At 40.9% G+C, this 20,739-nt stretch overlaps 1 protein-coding gene across 1 annotated transcript in view; it reads left to right on the top strand.

Annotated features, from left to right (window-relative positions):
• Positions 1-655: 655 nt before the first annotated feature.
• The window catches only part of rasgrp3 (RAS guanyl releasing protein 3 (calcium and DAG-regulated)), a 127,452-nt gene continuing 107,368 nt past the window's right edge, over positions 656-20,739 (top strand). The window contains exon 1 of the mRNA XM_060933216.1: positions 656-843. The gene's annotated coding sequence lies outside the window, so the exon portion shown is untranslated. The remainder of the gene's footprint in view (positions 844-20,739) is intronic.

Raw genomic sequence — 20,739 nt, 5'->3', positions numbered from 1 at the left:
TCATTTTTACTGGTTTTTGCATAAAATTCCGGTCCTGGATAAGCGGAAGAAGACGAGACGAGACGAGACGAGACGAGTTTAGCAACATTAGTCAGCTAGCTAGTTAGCTTAGCTAATGCTAACGCTAATGTTTGCTGTTCAGCAAGTGATCGGACTTTAGCAGCGCACTAACATTCACTCAGTTGTTGTGACGATGTTCAGTAATATGGTTAAAGTTTGTGACTGGCTGAACAAATATAACATAAGCCCCGCCCTCTTTAACAATGTCACTCTGTGTGTGTGTGTGTGTGTGTGTGTGATTTTTAGTATATACATGTATGTCTTCCAGAGCTTGTGCTTTATACACACACACACACACACACACACAGAATACAGTTTTTATGCTCTTATTTTTATTTATTTACTGATTTATTTGTTTGTTTATTGTGTAAAACTTTCTGTGATCTTTTATATAGCTAAATGTCAGTGCTGTATAGAGATGGATGAACTCTGTGTGTGTGCGTGTGTGTGAGCAGATAGACAGAATCAGAAAGAGGAAAGAGCTATTGATGGAGTGACGAGGATCAGACAAAGAGAGGAAGGAAAAGAGGAGGAGACGATTGTGAGAGAGGAGGCGTGACGGACAGAGTGTGTGTGTGGTTTTGAGAGAGCGTGAGCGAGAGACACAGAAGGACAGAATCACATGCTCTCCTCTCACACAGCACACTGCTCTTCAGCTCTGAGCTCATGTCTATAAAGAGCGAGAGAGAGAGTGAGAGTGTGTGTGAGTGAGAGAGAGAGAGAGAGGACACAGTTGGACTAATACAGATCTCAAACTGTGGATATGAGAGATTCATCAGAGAGGTAAGACAATTTCTTTCACTTGCAAACATTCGAAATCACACACACACACACACACACACACACACACACACACACACACAGTGTTATACTAATCTCTTATGTTGAAGACTTTGTGTGTGTGTGTGTGTGTGTGTAAAATAGTGTCCAATGGGATCTAAACAGAATTTTCTCTGAACTTACCCGTGCACTCGGACTGATTTTTTTTTTCTTCATTTACTTTCACACACAACACACTGAATCAGGTCAAGGTCATGTGGCAGAACATTGTTACTGTGGTGTGTGTGTGTGTGTGTGTGTGTGTGAGAGAGAGATACCTGTGCTGTGTGTGTGTGTGTGTGTGTGTGTGTGTGTTGGCATTGTTATATGGTGTATGAGTGATGATGTCACTACTGGACATGCTAGTGTCACTCATCAGTTAATAACCACACACACACACAGCTGTACTTTATAGATATACACACAAGTAGATGTAATAAACATTCACTTTACTGACTTATTAATAGAAAATATACAAATTATATAAAGTTAAATTAATTTACTACAGACACACAATAAACATTCACTTTATACATTAAATTGATGTATAAAATTATTGTAGTAATTATTCTGTTTAAAAGGTACACTTAGTACATTAAACACACACACCGTCTCTGAGACTGTTGTAGTTGATATACAGTGTGTACACACAGGTAAACGTAATCAGTATTTAATTTAGTAAATAAATGAATAATGTCCTCATTACTCGATTTATTGTTGTAAATAACAGGCTTCTGCGTGTGTAGCTCTAATAAACACAAACCTCTTCCCAAGTATATTTATAAAAACAAAAAAAATGAAAAATGTACTTTTCTATCTTTAAAAGTTAAATTTAATGCGTTAAAAACACACACATCCACTTTTTATCCTACACCATAAATATGTATGTATAAAATATACTAAAGCTGCAAATATTCAACAGAGGAGCAGCTGATTAAATCTTGGAATTTTTTCAAATAATTAAAACCATCACTTTCTTTCATCACAGTAAAGTGGGCGGATCTATAACAGATTTTCCGATTGATGTACATTTGCTCCAGTCGAATAATTTTTTTCAAGAAAATCTCATAAAACTCACAGGATCGTGTCACATTTAATTCAGTTTAATTTCTTTATTAGTGTGCTTGCAAAAGCACACTATTGTTCTTCTTAAGTTTTATTTTTATTCCGTTTCACCCGTTTTTTGGATCCACTACTGCTCCTAGGGCTTTTGAGATAGAGACACCGTTCCAACGCTGAAACGTAGGGCCCGATCTGGAATGGCGTGCTTGTTAAAATGGTTGCACTACCCCTTGTCGTTCATTCGGTATTCCCGTTTTTCGGCAAAATTCCGTGCCATTGAAATGAATGGGTAGAACTTTGGAGTGATGAATCGAATCGTCCTACTCGGACACGCTCCATCGCAGATGCACCAAACCTCATGTGATACTTCAGGCCAACTCCCCCGACACATACATGCAATCGGTTCTGACCCGCACTCATATTTTTCCTTTCTTTTTGCTCATCCCTTTTTCCTCCATAGGCTTCCATTGATTTTTGGCCCCATTCAAATGAATGGAGTTTTGCTCAGTAACACTTCAGCACACATCCACCAAACTTCATACGGCACCTCAGGCCAAATCACCATCACACGCATGATATCGGTTCTGACCCGCACTCGCCTTTCTCTCGCCTTTCATCCGTCCAGTTTTTCTTCATTTTGCCGCTAATCAATGGAAGCTTGACTGAGTCGTTCCTCCCTTCCCCCATAGGTGATGATGCATTTGGGAAGGATCTGCTCATCTGAGACTTTGACAGCAAATCAACTTCAACTCAATGGCCACTTTATTAGGAATACTTACACGCGCACACGATAGCAATTAGCATATAAGCATTCACGTGTTACCATGCTAGCTGTTAGCATGTTACCCATTACGATATCATGCCTGCTGTTAGCTCGCGAGTTGTTAGCATGTTCACCATTAGCATGTTATCATGAGAGCTGTAAACATGTTAGGATTAGCATGGTAGCATTCAGAGTTTGCATGTTTGCTGTTAGCATGTCACCCTCAGCGTGTTAGCATGCTAAAAGTTAACATACTAGCCATTAGCATGTTAGCCTGTTAGCTGTTAGCATGATAGCTGTCAGCATATTAGCCTTAAAGTGTTAAAAGTTTAACAAATAGCATGTTAATCATTAGCATGTTAGAATGCTAGCTGTTAGCATGTTATCTATTAGCATGTTAGCATTAACATGTTAACATGCTAGCTTTTAGCATGTTAGCAGGCTGTTAGCATGTTAGTATGCTAGCTGTTAGCATGTTAGTATGCTAACTGTTAGCATGCTAGTTGTTAGCATGTTGGCATTAGCATGTTGGCATGCTAGCTTTTAGCATGCTAGCATGATAGCTGTTCTGCTGCAGCTCGGCAAGCACACTTTGCATTTTCTCTGTGGAAATGCAGTCTAGTTTATTAATTTTACTTCAATATCAAATTTATAAAATAAATAAACAAATTTTCCCCGTCGTAAACAGGGTCTGAAGTTTCAGATTAAAGTGTCTTTGAAAGCGCTGAAATGTACTCATGTAACCTTGACGATGATGATGATATAGCAGGCGTTACAGGAACCGACCAATCAGCAGCATTGGTTCAAATCGCACTTCATTGAAGAAAGCTGTAACATTACTGATACAGATCAGTGCTAGCACTCGTTTCTTTTCCACCTACTACAGCATTCATTTCTTCATTTCTTTTCTTTTCATTTCTTTTCATGTGTGAGTCAGAAGTCACAGGGACAGAATTCCCCCGAGGTCATGTACAGGCTGTGTGACTCTCCGACTTGTTCTTTCAATAAATACACACGTATCATCAACACTGTCCATGAGGTTCAAAGGGACAGCGACGTCCTCCACGAAACCGTCCCCTCGACTTTAACGGAACACTGAGTCGCTCAGGATAAGACCATGTGCTACACACAGAAACTGTAAATAAACATAATGAGCTAATTTGAATATTAAGGTGAAATACAGTTAGCGTATTTCACTCCATGTAAATGTATGTTATTAAAATGTTATCAGGATACAAGCCAGACACAAGGCTCATGAAACAGGGTCTGATGGTAGCACTGGTTCATCTTCTCTCTCTTTATGGAACATTAGTTTCTAAAGTACAGAACAACGATAACAAAGTCTCTGTCGACCCAAAAGAGGTTCTGAGTCCATGTAAGCTGTAAGCCAGAGTTCGGACCGGTGTGGAGGCTTCAGGATCAGCAGTGATGGGGCTGGACATGACGGCACTCTCACCTGATACTCGTCTCTGGGGCATTGCAGCTTCGTCACCCAAAAATGATGCAAAAGTAGGTCCTGGACCTTTTAGTAGAATTTCACAAGTGAGGACGGGGTTGAGGTGGAGTGGTGATCTCCTCGAGGCCTTATATATGGTTTTAACTTGCATTTATGGAAAAACAAAGCTGGAAGGGACAGTGATGTTTGTGCTGCAAAGCTAGAAGGGGGAGCAATGTCCTCTGGGAAGCTAGAAGGGACAGCGACATCCTCTGTGAAGGTACGAGGGAGCATCATTCTCCGCAAAGCTATAAGGGAGAGCAAGGTTCTTTGCAAAGCTAGAAAAGACAGCCATGTCCTCTGTGATGCTGAGAGGCAGAGCCATGTTCTTTGTGAAGCTAGAAGGGACAGTGACGTCTTCTGTGAAAGCACATCAGACAGTTTTGCTCTCAGCAATGTCTTCTACAAAGCTAGATGGGAAAACAATTTTCTTCACAAGCTAGAAGGGACAATGACATCCTTCATGACACTACAAACAGGAATGAGGTCCTGCATGAAGCTAGAAAGAACAGTGATGTCCTCCACAGACTCAAGGAAGATAATGACATCATCTGCAAAGCTAGGAGGTGAAGCAAAGTCCACTGCAGAGCTGAGAGACCGAAGGACCTCCGCTAAATGTTTCTCACTGCTGAAAACTTTCTGTGGTCTTCAGATTTACATGTTGGAACTTGTTTCAACCTCAATTCTGAATTTTACCAGTTAACAAACACAAACATAAGATGTTATTCTCGTCAGTAATCGTGGGGTCGCAGACGTTGATTATTCAACTTATTAGTTTTATTATTTAAAAAACCACACCAATCTATTCATGTGTTCATTGTTGGACTTTGTTAATGTTACTAAATGCTGAGGTTCACAGCTCATGTCGGTGTCAAACTAATGCACTATATAATGTCACTGATGCAAACCTTAGTGTGAATTATAACTATTATAGGTTTCAGAAATATGAAATTCAGTTCAGTCCAGTTATTCTAATGTTTATGTGCTTATTTTGGGGATAATGTGATAAAATCATTAAAATAAGAAGTTAAGAGTTTATCGTCACAAATATGCCATATTGCCACAAGCCAGGGTGATATCAGGTGTTAATAATGTCATTATTAGTCAGATTGCTGAGATAGTGTTTACAGCAGAACATTTTCAAGGTTTTATTCTATTATAAGCCATTTTATTACAACCCCATTTCCAAAAACATTGGAACGCTGTGTAAACTGTAAATAAAAAACAGAATGTGAAGATTTGCAAATCATGGAAAACCTATATTTCATTGAAAATAGGACAAAGGCAACATATTGACTGTTGAAACTGTGAAATTTTATTGATTTTTGAAAAATATATGCTCATTCTGAATTTGATGTCAGCAACACGTTTCAGAAAAGTTGGGACGGGGCAACAAAAGACTGAAAATGTCGTGTAATGCTAAAAAACTAATTTGGTTAATTGGCAACAGGTCAGTAAGATGATTGGGTATAAAAAGAGCATCCCAGAGAGGCGGAGTCTCTCAGAAGTAAAGATGGGGCGGGGTTCACCGCTCTGTGAAAGGCTGCGTGGGCAAACAGTGCAACAATTTAAGAATAACGTTCCTCAATATAAAACTGCAAAGAATTTGTGGATCACATCATCTATGGTCCATAATGTCATTAAAAGATTCAGAGCATCTGGAGAAATCTCTGTGTGCAAGAGACAAGGCTGAAAACTGACACTGGATGCCTGTGATCTTCAGGCCCTCAGGAGACACTGCATTAAAAGCAGACACGTGTCTGTAGTGGAAATCACTGTATGGGCTCAGGAACACTTCAGAAAACCATCGTCTGTGAAAACACTTCATTACTGCATCCACAAATGCAAGTTAAAACCAGATATAAACAATATCCAGAAACCCCGCCCCCTTCTCTGGGCCCGAGCTCTTTTACGATGGACTGAGGCGAAGTGGAAAACTGTCCCGAGGTCTGACGAATCAAAAGTAGAAATTCTTCTTAGAAATCATGGACCCCACGTCCTCCAGGCTAAAGAGGAGAGGGACCATCCAGCTTGTTATCAGTGCACAGCTCAAAAGCAGCGTCTATGATGGTATGAGGGGGCGTTAGTGCACATGACATGGGTAGCTTGTACATCTGGGAAGGCATCATTAATGCTGAACGATATAAACACGTTTCAGAGCAATATGCTGCCATCCAGACTAAATCGTTTTCAGGGAAGGCCTTCCTTCTTTCAGCAAGACAACGCCAAACCGCTTTCTGCACATATTAAAACTGCATGGCTCCATAGTAAAAGAGTCCGGGTGCTAAACTGGCCTGCTGCAGTCCAGACCTGTCTCCCATTTAAAACATTTGGCGCATTATGAAGCGCAAAATATGACAAAGGAGACCCCGAACTGTTGAGCAACTGAAATTGTATATCAGGCAAGAATGGGACAACATTTCTCTTTCAAAACTACAGCAGTTGGTCTCCTCAGTTCCCAAACGTTTACAGAGTGCTGGTAAAAGTAGAGGTGATGCAACACAGCGGTAAACACACCCCGTCCCAACTTTTCTGAAACATGTTGCTGACATCAAATTCAAAATGAGCTTATATTTTTCAAAAAGCAATAAAATTTCTCAGTTTCAATATATGTTGTCTTTGGACTATTTTCAATGAAATGCAGGGTTTCAATGATTTGTAAATGATCACATTCTGTTTTTATTTATATTTTACACAGCGTCCCAACTTTTATTTGGAATGGGGTTATGTTTTAAGGTATACAAATTCATCCAAGACTCATAACAAACTAATTTTATTTTTGTCTTATTATAAATATACTCATAAATATATTATATCTCTAATGAAGGTTTCCTCACACATCATTCTGTGCCAATAGAAGTACATTTGAACACAAGTCAATAATCATAATAGGAAGTAAAATATATTCAGCATATTTCAACTTAGTTTTATACCAGCGTTTCTGAAACTGATAAACACAGGATTTGTCTTCACTGTAAATTCATTTTTGAATAATGAGAAATAAAATCTCAATGCTTTATTCTGATCACATTCCATTGCTGTTGAATTTTTTCCAGTTCATGGAGGGAATGATAACGATATTAAATGACTCATAACTCATAAATGACGTTTCCATCCCACTGGTGGTTGTGTTTAATGACGATGTGTAAAGTGTGTCATTTTCTCCCCTGTTAAAGGAAACACCATATCTCACACACACACACACACACACACACACACATTCTACGTTATGGTTTTGCTTTTTGCTCGGCATGTTCTAATAATCAACTGTATGTTATAATGCAATAATTAATAATCCATCCATTATCTGTAGCCGCTTATCCTGTACAGGGTCGTGGGCAGGCTGGAGCCTATCCCAGCTGACTATGGGCGAGAGGCGGGGTTCACCCTGGACAAGTTGCCAGATCATCACAGATAATTCATAATATTATATGTAAAATAGCTTTATTTACCTGGTGATGTGAGTGAATGTATTTATATTGTATTTATTTTGCATTTTATTACAGAATACTGGAATAATAAGGGTTTTTTAAACATATTTTTTTTCCATTTAAAAATCTAAGTACTTTACATAAATGATTAGGAAGTCAAAACAAAGTATTTATGATAAATGGTTATAGTATTTATGATAGTGGTTATGGAACAATTGCATATTCAATAATAAATAAATAAATCTCTGTGAATTACTGGAAAAAGTACAAAGTTTATTAATGAGATAAATGAGCAGGACTTTCTAATTGATGTGGAATTTAAAAATCACTCAGTATAGCACGAATAAGGCTGGAGTAATGATCTCTAAATCTCGATTTCTGAAACTTTTTTACAGACACAGCAGGACAGTAACATGTTAAAATAGTCCAATCTAAACATTATGAAAGTATGCACTAGTGTCTCAGAGACATGTTAGCTACAGTTAGCATATTTCAATTTAATAAACTTCATTGAAATATCACGTGATCTTGAGTCCAGACGAGCCAAAACAGAAATGTATACACAATGTGAGGTTAGCAGTTGGCCATTGACTACTTTAACCAGTGTTGGTTCTGTAATAAATCAGAATACATTAATTGTGCTTTTTTCATGTTACATTTACAAATTTGTGATGTTTAATAAGGGATTTCAGATCACTGATAATAATTCCAGAAGTAGCTTAAACTGTATCTCTGTTTTAAAAAAAGATACCCTCCTTCTAAAAATTCAAAGTAGAATAATAGGTTAAATTAATTTGCAATACATTTCTCAGTATTGACTTTAATTCAGCTCCATTCAGCCCTGACAAAATGTAGCAAAGCATTTATTTAAACAGAAACAGTGGTGTGTAGAATATATATATATATATTACACAAGCAATGCAACTATAGCAGCTGAGGAGGCCATTTGTGGCGTTCTTTTCGAATAATTTTTCAGAGCCTGTATCATGTTTTATTGGAAAAAAAATTCTATATAATGCAACAAACATGACTTGTAATGTCTGCAATTTTTGCATAGACCAAGCTGCAGTGGACCCAGTTTTGTAGATGTTAGTAGGATCCATTGTGCATACTGCCTTTTTAATATGGTGGGGTTTATATACACATCGCTGCTGACTGGGTAATACCTCTGACACACCCACCAAATGACAGAAAAGGTACCTCAAAGCCCACTGCAAAACAGTGTACACTGTTTTCAGATTGAATGTGCCCATGATCACAAGTGATAAAAGTTGCGTAGTGAAAGCAACACAGTGATTTTTAGTCATGTAGTGTGTACTTAGCTTTAATTGTGTCAAATTCTGCACACAAGTCCAACAGAACCAAAACAGAAACCGTATTACCAATCTGAGGTGAGCAGTCAGTCATTTACCACTTTAACCAGCGCTGATTCTGTACCATGACACTTCTAAAAATCAGACTGAAATCATTTGTGTTTTGTACTCTTGCTTTTAAAAAGAAGAAACTGTTGTGTGATGATTTTACCCAAACTCTTAGATTTAAAAACAAAACACTGTGTTGGAGGGTTTGCATGTTAACTAGAGAGATCTGAGTGGTCAAAATGTGGTCTGTTAAGCAGTGGATGAACAACAGCTCATTTTACAGTAAAGAGGAATTTCTAATGTATTAGATGTAGTAGTTCTTTCAGCTGCTCATCCTTCTCGATTTATGGTCCACACATTTGATTGGTGTAAGTCTTACACCGGATGCCCTTCCTGACACAACCCTCATCAGTTTATCCAGGCTTGGGACCGGCATTAAGTATGCACTGTCTTGTACAAGTATTTTATCTAATCTACATGTCTTTGAACTGTGGGAGGAAACTTATGCAAACTCCACACAGAAAGGCCCCCATTGGCTGTGAGGTTCGAACCTGGAACCTTCTTGCTGTGAGGTGACCGAGATAACCACTTGATGCTGGTTACTGGGGATAATTCCCAAAGCAGCCGAGACATTCTATGTCTCGCAAAAACCCTGAACCATACGACGTTAAATAATTTTGAAATTCAGGTTGCTGATCCTGGCTTTAATTTCAAGAAAAGAAAATAGTTAAGGTGACTACCGTGATGGTAAAATTCTCTCCCTGCACTCAGCTTCTCAACTTAAATGCTTAGAAAGTTTCTGCACCTTCACCTACAGATAAAGTCAATCAGCTGTGTATTGCAAATGCAAAGTGTGTGTGTTTGCATGTAAGTGAAGTGCACCACAGGATGTTTGATCACTGTTATAGCACAACTTCCCCACTTCAAAAAGCTGCTATGCTACAGGTGAGGAAGTTGCCTGTGTGTGTGTGTGTTTCCTTTGCACAGAAAGAATGCTAGTTTTGCTCACTTATTATTTCCAAACTGCAGGGAAAATCCATACACACATCTCTTTAATAATTAACCTTCTGATCACACACACACACTTTATCAGGACCAGACAAATTTCTGTCCTTATGGGGACCTTCAGAAAATGTACACACACACACACACACACACACACACACACACACACACACACACACACACACACACACACCTCCCCCATCTTTCCCTGATTGTGTTGGAGCTTCTGTTTCCAGTAAACCCTCTAGCTATTAAGTGTGTGTGTGTGTGTATGTGTGTGTGAGAGAGAGAGAGAGAGTGTGTGTGTGTGTGAGAGAGTGTGTGTGTGTGTGAGAGAGAGAGAGAGAGAGAGAGAGTGGTGGGGTGCCTGGCCCCCGACACGAGTGCCATTTGGTTCATTATGTTCGTTATATCATCGCTCTGTTCCTCCTCCTGTTCGTTTTCCTTCTTGTCATAAACCGTCTCACAAAATTGTTTATTTTCTTTATTATATTAAAAATTAACCACAGCAGCTCATCGTGTCACTCTGAGGTTGGATGTCAGTGTATCAGGTACCTTTGGTTTCTGACAGCAGCACAGCTGCAAATCTCAGGTTTATATTAATGAGCTCGTTTTAAAATGTTATGGTTTCTGGGGACGTCATGGCTCAGGTGGCTAAGGCGCCATACCATAAATCCGGGGACCCGGGTTCGATTCCGACCCGAGGTCATTTCCCGATCCCTCCCCGTCTCTCTCTCCCGCTCATTTCCTGTCTCTACACTGTCCTATCCAATAAAGGTGAAAAAAGCCCAAAAAATATCTTTAAAATGTTATGGTTTCTATAGTAACAGCTCATTCAGAGGGGTGTGTCCAGCAGACGCTCCACTAATAATAAACAGAATTTTAAAAATCACTCATGGAAGGAGTCTCCAGTGTGAGCGCTGTGTAACAGTCAGAGGTGAAGCTGGAACTTTTCTGTCGTCTTCAGGACAGAGGAATTTACACTTCTTCTTTACAGTTTCTCAGGAACACGATGGAACAATCTGCGATTATTTTTGTCTTATTAACTTTCAGAGAGAGAATAGAGAGAGTGGTGAGAGAACAAGTGTTTCTTGCTGCTGTAACATCAGTGACAACAGGATCTCACTCACTTCTCTGAACATTAAATGTAATTCTAATCAGATAAAAAGTACAGCATGTGATTGTTTGATAAATAAACAAATTGTTGGTAAAGTGCTGTAGTGTCAGAGGAATAAAACACTGCTGCTAGAGGAAAATAATCAACGTCTGAATAGTGCTTAAGTCTGGAGTAAGTAATGAAAGTTGGTTTTATATGAAACTAGCAGGTTACCTGGTGTTGCCTGGGTTTTGCAAAATTCCAGGTTGCCCCCAGACTTCCATGTCAAATTTGGTGAAGATCCGTTGAGAAATGGTGACGTTAACCCAAGACAAACAAAACTCCAAACATCCCACCGGGGACCCCCTGGGGCCCAAATATGGAATTTCTGAGTTCTGCCCAATTGTGGCTATCTCCTGTACCTACATGCCAAGTTTAGTGAAGATCTGTTGAGAGTTTGTGTTGATAAATGTAACGTGAAAGGCATTGAGGGAGGGGGTGGGTGGATGCTGTGCCCCCAGGGACCTCCCTGGGGCCCATGCATGAAGTTTGCTTATATCTGCAAAATTCTGGGTCATCCCTGGACCTACTTGCCAAATTTGGTGAAAATCCATTGAGAAATGGTGACGTTAGCTCAAGACAAACAAACAAACAAAATGTGCTGCTTATTATATAGGTGTGTGTGTGCGTGTGTGTGTGGTTATAGTGTTATGTTCGTGTTTTGATATCCACTGTACAATATACACGTACACGCTGGTACCATTATCATACTGATGTATTAAATTAGATCCTGTTCCTTTACTCCCGGGATGCTGATGGTGTCGTCTGTAATAAAAAACACGTTCAGGATCCACGTGCTAGTGTTTAACGCTGCCTGATGCTAACGCCCTGAGGGAAACGGTGTGAGTGCTGGTTATGAGGAGTTGTGTAAGTATGATGTGTGGAAATGATCACAGACATCACAAGTTCACAGAATGCAGTGATTCGTTCAGTTTGCAGTGATGGAATGTGATTCAGTATCGTTCAGGGTGTTGGAGTGCGAGCGGTTAGCGGTGATAGCCATGAGGCACGCTAACACCTTTGGAAATGGTTTCTGGAAAACAGCCAAGGCCACTGATAGCACACTTTACTCTGGTAACTTGTGTGTGTGTGTGTGTGTGTGTGTGTGTGTGTGTGTGTGTGAGAGAGAGATATGTTTCATGTATTTTATTTTAGAAACCATCCTTAAATATCAGACTGCCAACCTGAAGTTGATTATTTTCCTGTTGCTTTGTTCCTTTTACACCAAAGCAACTTAACAACTGCGATTTTTATTTATTAAATAACGTCATACTTTTTATCCATCTATAACTACATCTAATGTTCAGTAAAACGAGTGAGTTCCTGTTGTCATTTACATTATAGCAGCTATAAACAGTCGTTCCCTCACCAGACTCTCTTTATTCTCTTTCTGCAAGTTAATCAGAGAAACAAAACAAACAAAATGCAGAAACTGTAAAGAAGAAGTGTAAACTCCTCTGTCCTGAAGACATCGGAAAACTTTGGGAAAAGTTCCAGCTTCCCCTCTGACTGTTGCACAGCGCTGACACTGGAGACTCCTTCCAGAAACATCACACACACACATACACACACACACACACACACACATTTCTCCTCATGGTGGAAAGAACTTCACCGTACCAACATTTGCACGCAGTTTGTTGCTATAGAAACGATACCGCATTCGAACGAGTGTGATTTGATTTGCAGCTGCACTGCAGTCGGAGCTGCTGTTATAGAAAATTAATCCGGTTACAAAAACATTTTTTTACTGCTCTAAATTTAGTGTGTGTGTGTGTGTGTGTGTGTGTGCAAACAAAGCCACCCTGCCTGTATTCAGTTCTGAAAATGCTTCCTTCCTTCGTACCAAACTAACCACACAACACACTCGAAAACACACTGCTGCGCTTTCCCATCATGGGCAGGCTTTGAACCTGTGTGATATACCGATGATGTCATCATCCAACCGGCCAATCAGGCATCACGGTTCATGATTGATCATCCAGTCTGTCATAACATCCAGTTTTCAGAGATGACGATGTTGAACAACATGTTTTGTGCCCAGAATGAACTTCTTTCCTCTGTTTTTTTCTCTTTATCTTGTTGTTTTGTCTGCAGTGTCACTAAAAACAATCACGGCTCTAAATCTGCACGGTGACGTTTTTCTCTCATGATGTTTTGTCTCAGGGTTTCATGCTGCTGTAGTACGACATTAAGAACAAAATCAATGGCTTTCATTTTTCATCGTTGGGTGTCAATGTTTTTGTGGCTAAATCAAGTAAAACCCACCAGATTTACAACCGTCTCTGATTTTTTTTTTGGTATGTTGATAAATGTACCAGCACCAGTACATTACAAACATGTTTCTATCACATTTATATTTAGCCAAGTCCACAGAACTCCAGTATGGAGGTGGAGAATTACAGGTTGCAGCTTGTCCTGGAATGGAGTTTATCTCTGTTCCAGTATGGCAGCTCAGCCACTGCAGCGCTTCGGCTTCCACAGACACACACTGACTCTCTCTCTCTCTCTCTCTCTCTCTCTCTCTCTCTATCTATCTATCTATCTATTTATTTATTTATTTATTTAGTGGGGTGCCATTACGTTTGTCCTCATTGAACTGTGAGTTGTATTTGATTTCACTTATGGATTAGATTTTGCTTTCTTTCGAGGCATTAATGTCCATTAAATTAGTGTGGAAGTGAAATAAAGCAGTGATTTGAACTCAACAGTGCGATCCGTTTATAAACTCGCAGGAACTCCGCGACAGTTACACGATCGGTGACGGGTGACGTAACTGAATCTCCTCATACGCAAATTTACACAAACTCAGGGCTGAAACAGCGGAGGTGATCTTCCAAACAGCAGGATTTTCATCAACAGCAAAGTCCATGTGTGTAAACATTCCTGAGAAAGATTTATAAACAGAATCCACTCAGATCCGGTTGGAGAAATGACGGGGGAAGGTGTGTGTGTGTGTGTGTGTAAATTCCTTGGTGATGAGGTCAGGGTGAGGTGTTTTGTCTGCAGCGTGGCTGTACAAACAGATGAGTGTGTATGGGTGTAGTGTGGTGTGTGTAGTGTGCTGTGTGTGGGTGTAGTGTGGTGTGTGTAGTGTAGTGTGTGTGGGTGTAGTGTGGTGTGTGTAGTGTAGTGGGTGTGGGTGTAGTGTGGTGTGTGTAGTGTGGTGTGTGTAGTGTAGTGTGTGTAGTGTGGTGTGTGTGGGTGTAGTGTAGTGTGTGTAGAGTGGTGTGTGTAGTGTAGTGTGTGTGGGTGTAGTGTGGTGTGTGTAGTGTAGTGGGTGTGGGTGTAGTGTGGTGTGTGTAGTGTGGTGTGTGTAGTGTAGTGTGTGTAGTGTGGTGTGTGTGGGTGTAGTGTAGTGTGTGTAGTGTGGTGTGTGTAGTGTAGTGGGTGTGGGTGTAGTGTGGTGTGTGTAGTGTAGTGGGTGTAGTGTGGTGTGTGTGGGTGTAGTGTAGTGTGTGTAGTGTGGTGTGTGTGGGCGTAGTGTAGTGTGTGTAGTGTGGTGTGTGTGGGCGTAGTGTAGTGTGTGTAGTGTGGTGTGTGTGGGCGTAGTGTAGTGTGTGTAGTGTGGTGTGTGTGGGTGTAGTGTAGTGTGTGTAGTGTGGTGTGTGTAGTGTAGTGTGTGTGGGTGTAGTGTGGTGTGTGTAGTGTAGTGTGTGTGGGTGTAGTGTGGTGTGTGTAGTGTAGTGGGTGTGGGTGTAGTGTGGTGTGTGTAGTGTGGTGTGTGTAGTGTAGTGTGTGTAGTGTGGTGTGTGTGGGTGTAGTGTAGTGTGTGTAGTGTGGTGTGTGTAGTGTAGTGGGTGTGGGTGTAGTGTGGTGTGTGTAGTGTAGTGGGTGTGGGTGTAGTGTGGTGTGTGTGGGTGTAGTGTAGTGTGTGTGGGCGTAGTGTAGTGTGTGTAGTGTGGTGTGTGTGGGTGTAGTGTAGTGTGTGTAGTGTGGTGTGGGTGTAGTGTGGTGTGTGTAGTGTGGTGTGTGTAGTGTAGTGTGTGTAGTGTGGTGTGTGTGGGTGTAGTGTAGTGTGTGTAGTGTGGTGTGTGTGGGTGTAGTGTGGTGTGTGTGGGTGTAGTGTAGTGTGTGTAGTGTGGTGTGTGTGGGTGTAGTGTGTGTAGTGTGGTGTGTGTGGGTGTAGTGTAGTGTGTGTAGTGTGGTGTGTGTAGTGTAGTGGGTGTGGGTGTAGTGTGGTGTGTGTAGTGTAGTGTGTGTAGTGTGGTGTGTGTGGGTGTAGTGTGTGTAGAGTGGTGTGTGTAGTGTAGTGTGTGTGGGTGTAGTGTGGTGTGTGTAGTGTAGTGGGTGTGGGTGTAGTGTGGTGTGTGTAGTGTGGTGTGTGTAGTGTAGTGTGTGTAGTGTGGTGTGTGTGGGTGTAGTGTAGTGTGTGTAGTGTGGTGTGTGTAGTGTAGTGGGTGTGGGTGTAGTGTGGTGTGTGTAGTGTAGTGTGTGTAGTGTGGTGTGTGTGGGTGTAGTGTGGTGTGTGTGGGTGTAGTGTAGTGTGTGTAGTGTGGTGTGTGTGGGTGTAGTGTAGTGTGTGTAGTGTGGTGTGTGTGGGTGTAGTGTGTGTAGAGTGGTGTGTGTAGTGTAGTGTGTGTGGGTGTAGTGTGGTGTGTGTAGTGTAGTGGGTGTGGGTGTAGTGTGGTGTGTGTAGTGTGGTGTGTGTAGTGTAGTGTGTGTAGTGTGGTGTGTGTGGGTGTAGTGTAGTGTGTGTAGTGTGGTGTGTGTGGGCGTAGTGTAGTGTGTGTAGTGTGGTGTGTGTGGGCGTAGTGTGGTGTGTGTAGTGTGGTGTGTGTGGGTGTAGTGTAGTGTGTGTGGTGTGTGTGGGTGTAGTGTAGTGTGGTGTGTGTGGGTGTAGTGTAGTGTGTGTAGTGTGGTGTGTGTAGTGTAGTGGGTGTGGGTGTAGTGTGGTGTGTGTGGGTGTAGTGTAGTGTGTGTAGTGTGGTGTGTGTGGGCGTAGTGTAGTGTGTGTAGTGTGGTGTGTGTGGGTGTAGTGTGGTGTGTGTAGTGTGGTGTGTGTGGGTGTAGTGTAGTGTGTGTGGTGTGTGTGGGTGTAGTGTAGTGTGGTGTGTGTGGGTGTAGTGTGGTGTGTGTAGTGTAGTGGGTGTGGGTGTAGTGTGGTGTGTGTGGGTGTAGTGTAGTGTGTGTAGTGTGGTGTGTGTGGGCGTAGTGTAGTGGGTGTAGTGTGGTGTGTGTGGGTGTAGTGTGGTGTGTGTAGTGTGGTGTGTGTGGGTGTAGTGTAGTGTGTGTGGTGTGTGTGGGTGTAGTGTAGTGTGGTGTGTGTGGGTGTAGTGTAGTGTGTGTAGTGTGGTGTGTGTGGGTGTAGTGTAGTGTGTGTAGTGTGGTGTGTGTAGTGTAGTGTGGTGTGTGTGGGTGTAGTGTAGTGTGTGTAGTGTGTGTGGGTGTAGTGTAGTGTGTGTGGTGTGGTGTGTGTAGTGTAGTGTGGTGTGTGTGGGTGTAGTGTAGTGTGTGTAGTGTGGTGTGTGTAGTGTAGTGTGGTGTGTGTGGGTGTGTAGTGTGTTGTGTTGTTCGTGGCTCATGCGCTTGTCTCCTCACTGACTGATTGATGTGCCATTGTTTCTATGTTCTTGTTTTAGAGGTCATTTGAAGGTGATGCTAAAGGCGTAGTATAAATTCACGTCATTTTCTTGCTTTAGAACACAGCAGGAATTTGTGATTTTTTTTAAAAAAACACATCCTGTTGATGAGCCACTACAGAAACACACAAACACAAAAACACACTGCTTTTATCAACTAACACAAGAGTGCTGAGGATGGACATGGATGAGAGACATTTACTCATTACAGGGAACTCACCTCTCTCTCTCTCTCTCTCTCTCTCTCTCTCTCTCTCTCACACACACACACACACACATACACACTGTTTTTGGTCACACACAGTTTCACATGGACAGAAAGTACCCAAATTTCTCAAGCATGCTGCTAATTACACACACACACACACACACACACACACACACACACACACACACACACACACAGTGTGACATGCTTCCTGTGTTGTGTTCCACCTTTAGCTATGGTGTATATTTTTAGTGCCACACAGGCAGGAAACACCCTGGGAAAAGAATAGGAGGAAGACAAGCCACTGTGTACACACACACACACACACACACACACACACACACACACACACAGTCTATGACTGAGGACAACACACAGTCACACAGAATCAATAACTAGATAGATAGATAGATAGATAGATAGATAGATAGATAGATAGATAGATAGATAGATAGATAATCCACCACAACTGAAACGATATCCATTATATAAGAAGAAATTATATTGAAGGCAATGTATTACATTTATTTATATTCAAAATGTATTTGATTTTTTTAAATGAGCTCTAATTCATTATTAAATGGTGTTTTAATAGATTTTAATAAAAATTACTTCATCTGAATATTTCTGTGTTTTAGCACTTTTTAAAAATCATGGAATATTTTACACAGAATCAGAAACGCAAATAAAAAAGAATGAAATTAATTTTGTTGTGAAATTAAACAAAGCACAGGGACGTAAACTTTAACACACACAGATACAAGGTGCCACAGTTCTGACTGTAGGAGCTGGTAGTGTTGTAGTAGGGGTTGTTGTTGTTGTTGTTGTAGTTTTATTGTTGTTGTAGTTGTACTTGAGGTTGTTGATATTGTTGAAGTTGTTTTTGTTCCTCAAGTGTTTTCACTTTGAAAACCTCCTGTAACATCACCAGTGGATGAAGCAAAAGGGTGCCAATACTTTCAGTCAGAAATTAGATGGAACACTTTTGCTCCAATATTAATTAATAATTTACATCCAGTGCTTGTTGTTTACATTGGACTTTAACTCATATAGCTTATTACAAAACATAAAGAAGCTTCAGAAAGAACCACAAATAACACACACACTTCACAGTTTCACTCCTGTTGAGGATTCTGAAAGAAGTGCACAGGAAGCATGTTGTATTTTGATTTGTATGAAAATTAAAGTGTACTTGATGTTCTGCTTACACCAGGTGTGATGTTTAGCACAAAACAAACAAACAAGCAAGCATCAACAGAAAGACATTTCCTTCAAACCGTCTGTGTTTCAGTTGCTAAAAATTAATCAGTGTTTTAAAATAAATTTATCCAACATGTAAATAAAAGTTATTTACTACTCCAATTCCAAAAAAGTTGGGACGCTGTGTAAATTGTAAATAAAAACAATGTGAAGATTTGCAAATCATGGAAACCCACTGTGCTGCATCACCTCTACTTTTATCAACACTGTAAATGTTAGGGAACTGAGGAGACCAACTGCTGTAGTTTTCATATTTTATGCTTCATAATGTGCCAAATGTTGTAAATAGGATACAGGTCTGGACTGCAGCAGGCCAGTTTAGCACCTGCACTCTTTTACTGCGGAGCCATGCAGTTTTAATATGTGCAGAAAGCGGTTTGGTGTTGTCTTGCTGAAAGAAGGAAGGCCTTCCCTGGTTTTCTGAAGTGTTCCTGAGCCCATACAGTGATTTCCACTACAGACACGTGTCTGCTTTTAATGCAGTGTCTCCTGAGGGCCTGAAGATCACAGGCATCCAATGTCAGTTTTCAGCCTTGTCTCTTGCAGACAGAGATTTCTCGAGATTCTCTGAATCTTTTAATGATATTATGGACCATAGATGATGTGATCCCCAAATTCTTTGCAGTTTTACATTGAGGAACGTTGTTCTTAAATTATTGCATTGTTTGCCCACGCAGTCTTTCACAGAGCGGTGAACTCCGCCCCATCTTTACTTCTGAGAGACTCCACCTCTCTGGGATGCTCTTTTTATACCCAATCATCTTACTGACCTGTTGCCAATTAACCTAATTAGTTTTTTAATTCACGTTACACAACTTTTTCAGTCTTTTGTTGCAAAGATCCAATATTACATATCTGTGAGTGGCAAAAGTATGTGAACCTTTGCTTTCAGTATCTGGTGTGACCCCCTTGTGCAGCAATAACTGCAACTAAACGTTTGTGGTAACTGTTGATCAGTCCTGCACACCGGCTTGGAGGAATTTTAGCCCGTTCCTCCGTACAGAACAGCTTCAACTCTGGGATGTTGGTGGGTTTCCTCACATGAACTGCTCGCTTCAGGTCCTTCCACAACATTTCCATTGGATTAAGGTCAGGACTTTGACTTGGCCATTCCAAAACATTAACTTTAGTCTTCTTTAACCATTCTTTGGGAGAATGACTTGTGTGCTTAGGGTCGTTGTCTTGCTGCATGACCCACCTTCTCTTGAGATTCAGTTCATGGACAGATGTCCTGACATTTTCCTTTAGAATTCACTGGTATAATTCAGAATTCATTGTTCCATCAATGATGGCAAGCCGTCCTGGCCCAGATGCAGCAAAACAGGCCCAAACCATGATACTACCACCACCATGTTTCACAGATGGGATAAGGTTCTTATGCTGGAATGCAGTGTTTTCCTTTCTCCAAACATAACGCTTCTCATTTAAACCATAAAGTTCTATTTTGGTCTCATCCGTCCCAAAACATTTTTCCAATAGCCTTCTGGCTTGTCCACGTGATCTTTAGCAAACTGCAGACCAGCAGCAATGTTCTTTTTGGAGAGCAGTGGCTTTCTCCTTGCAACCCTGCCATGCACACCATTGTTGTTCAGTGTTCTCCTGATGGTGGACTCATGAACATTAACATTAGCCAACATGAGAGAGGCCTTCAGTTGCTTAGAAGTTACCCTGGGGTCCTTTGTGACCTCGCCGACTATTACACGCCTTGCTCTTGGAGTGATCTTTGTTGGTCGACCACTCCTGGGGAGGGTAACAATGGTCTTGAATTTCCTCCATTTGTTCACAATCTGTCTGACTGTGGATTGGTGGAGTCCAAACTCTTTAGAGATGGTTTTGTAACCTTTTCCAGCCTGATGAGCATCAACAACGCTTTTTCTGAGGTCCTCAGAAATCTCCTTTGCTCGTGTCATGATACACTTCCACAAACATGTGTTGTGAAGATCAGACTTTGATAGATCCCTGTTCTTTAAATAAAACAGGGTGCCCACTCACACCTGATTGTCATCCCATTGACTGAAAACACCTAACTCTAATTTCACCTTCAAATTAACTGCTAATCCTAGAGATTCACATACTTTTGCCACTCACAGATATGTAATATTGGATCATTTTCCTCAATAAATAAATGACCAAGTATAATATTTTTGTCTCATTTGTTTAACTGGGTTCTCTTTATCTACTTTTAGGACTTGTGTGAAAATCTGATGATGTTTTAGGTCATATTTATGCAGAAATATAGAAAATTATAAAGGGTTCACAAACTTTCAAGCACCACTATAGATAGATAGATAGATAGATAGATAGATAGATAGATAGATAGATAGATAGATAGATAGTGTAAATGTCAGAGCGGGTGGGTGGAGCACAGATGGACGGCAGGCCAGAACTGAGTTCCAAAACTCTTTTTTATTTGCACTTTTCAGTACGAACATACACTCTCCCAGCCACACACATACACACACACACACACACACAAGTCATCTGGTGCGGGAGAGAGCTCCCTTCCTCTGCCCTCTCTCTCCTTATATAGGGCGTGG

The sequence above is a fragment of the Neoarius graeffei genome, chromosome 11 (assembly GCF_027579695.1).
Source record: "Neoarius graeffei isolate fNeoGra1 chromosome 11, fNeoGra1.pri, whole genome shotgun sequence".
Classification (NCBI taxonomy): Eukaryota; Metazoa; Chordata; class Actinopteri; order Siluriformes; family Ariidae; genus Neoarius; species Neoarius graeffei.
The sequence above is the reverse complement of the archived record's forward strand: the minus strand, read 5'-3'. Positions and strand labels throughout refer to the sequence as shown.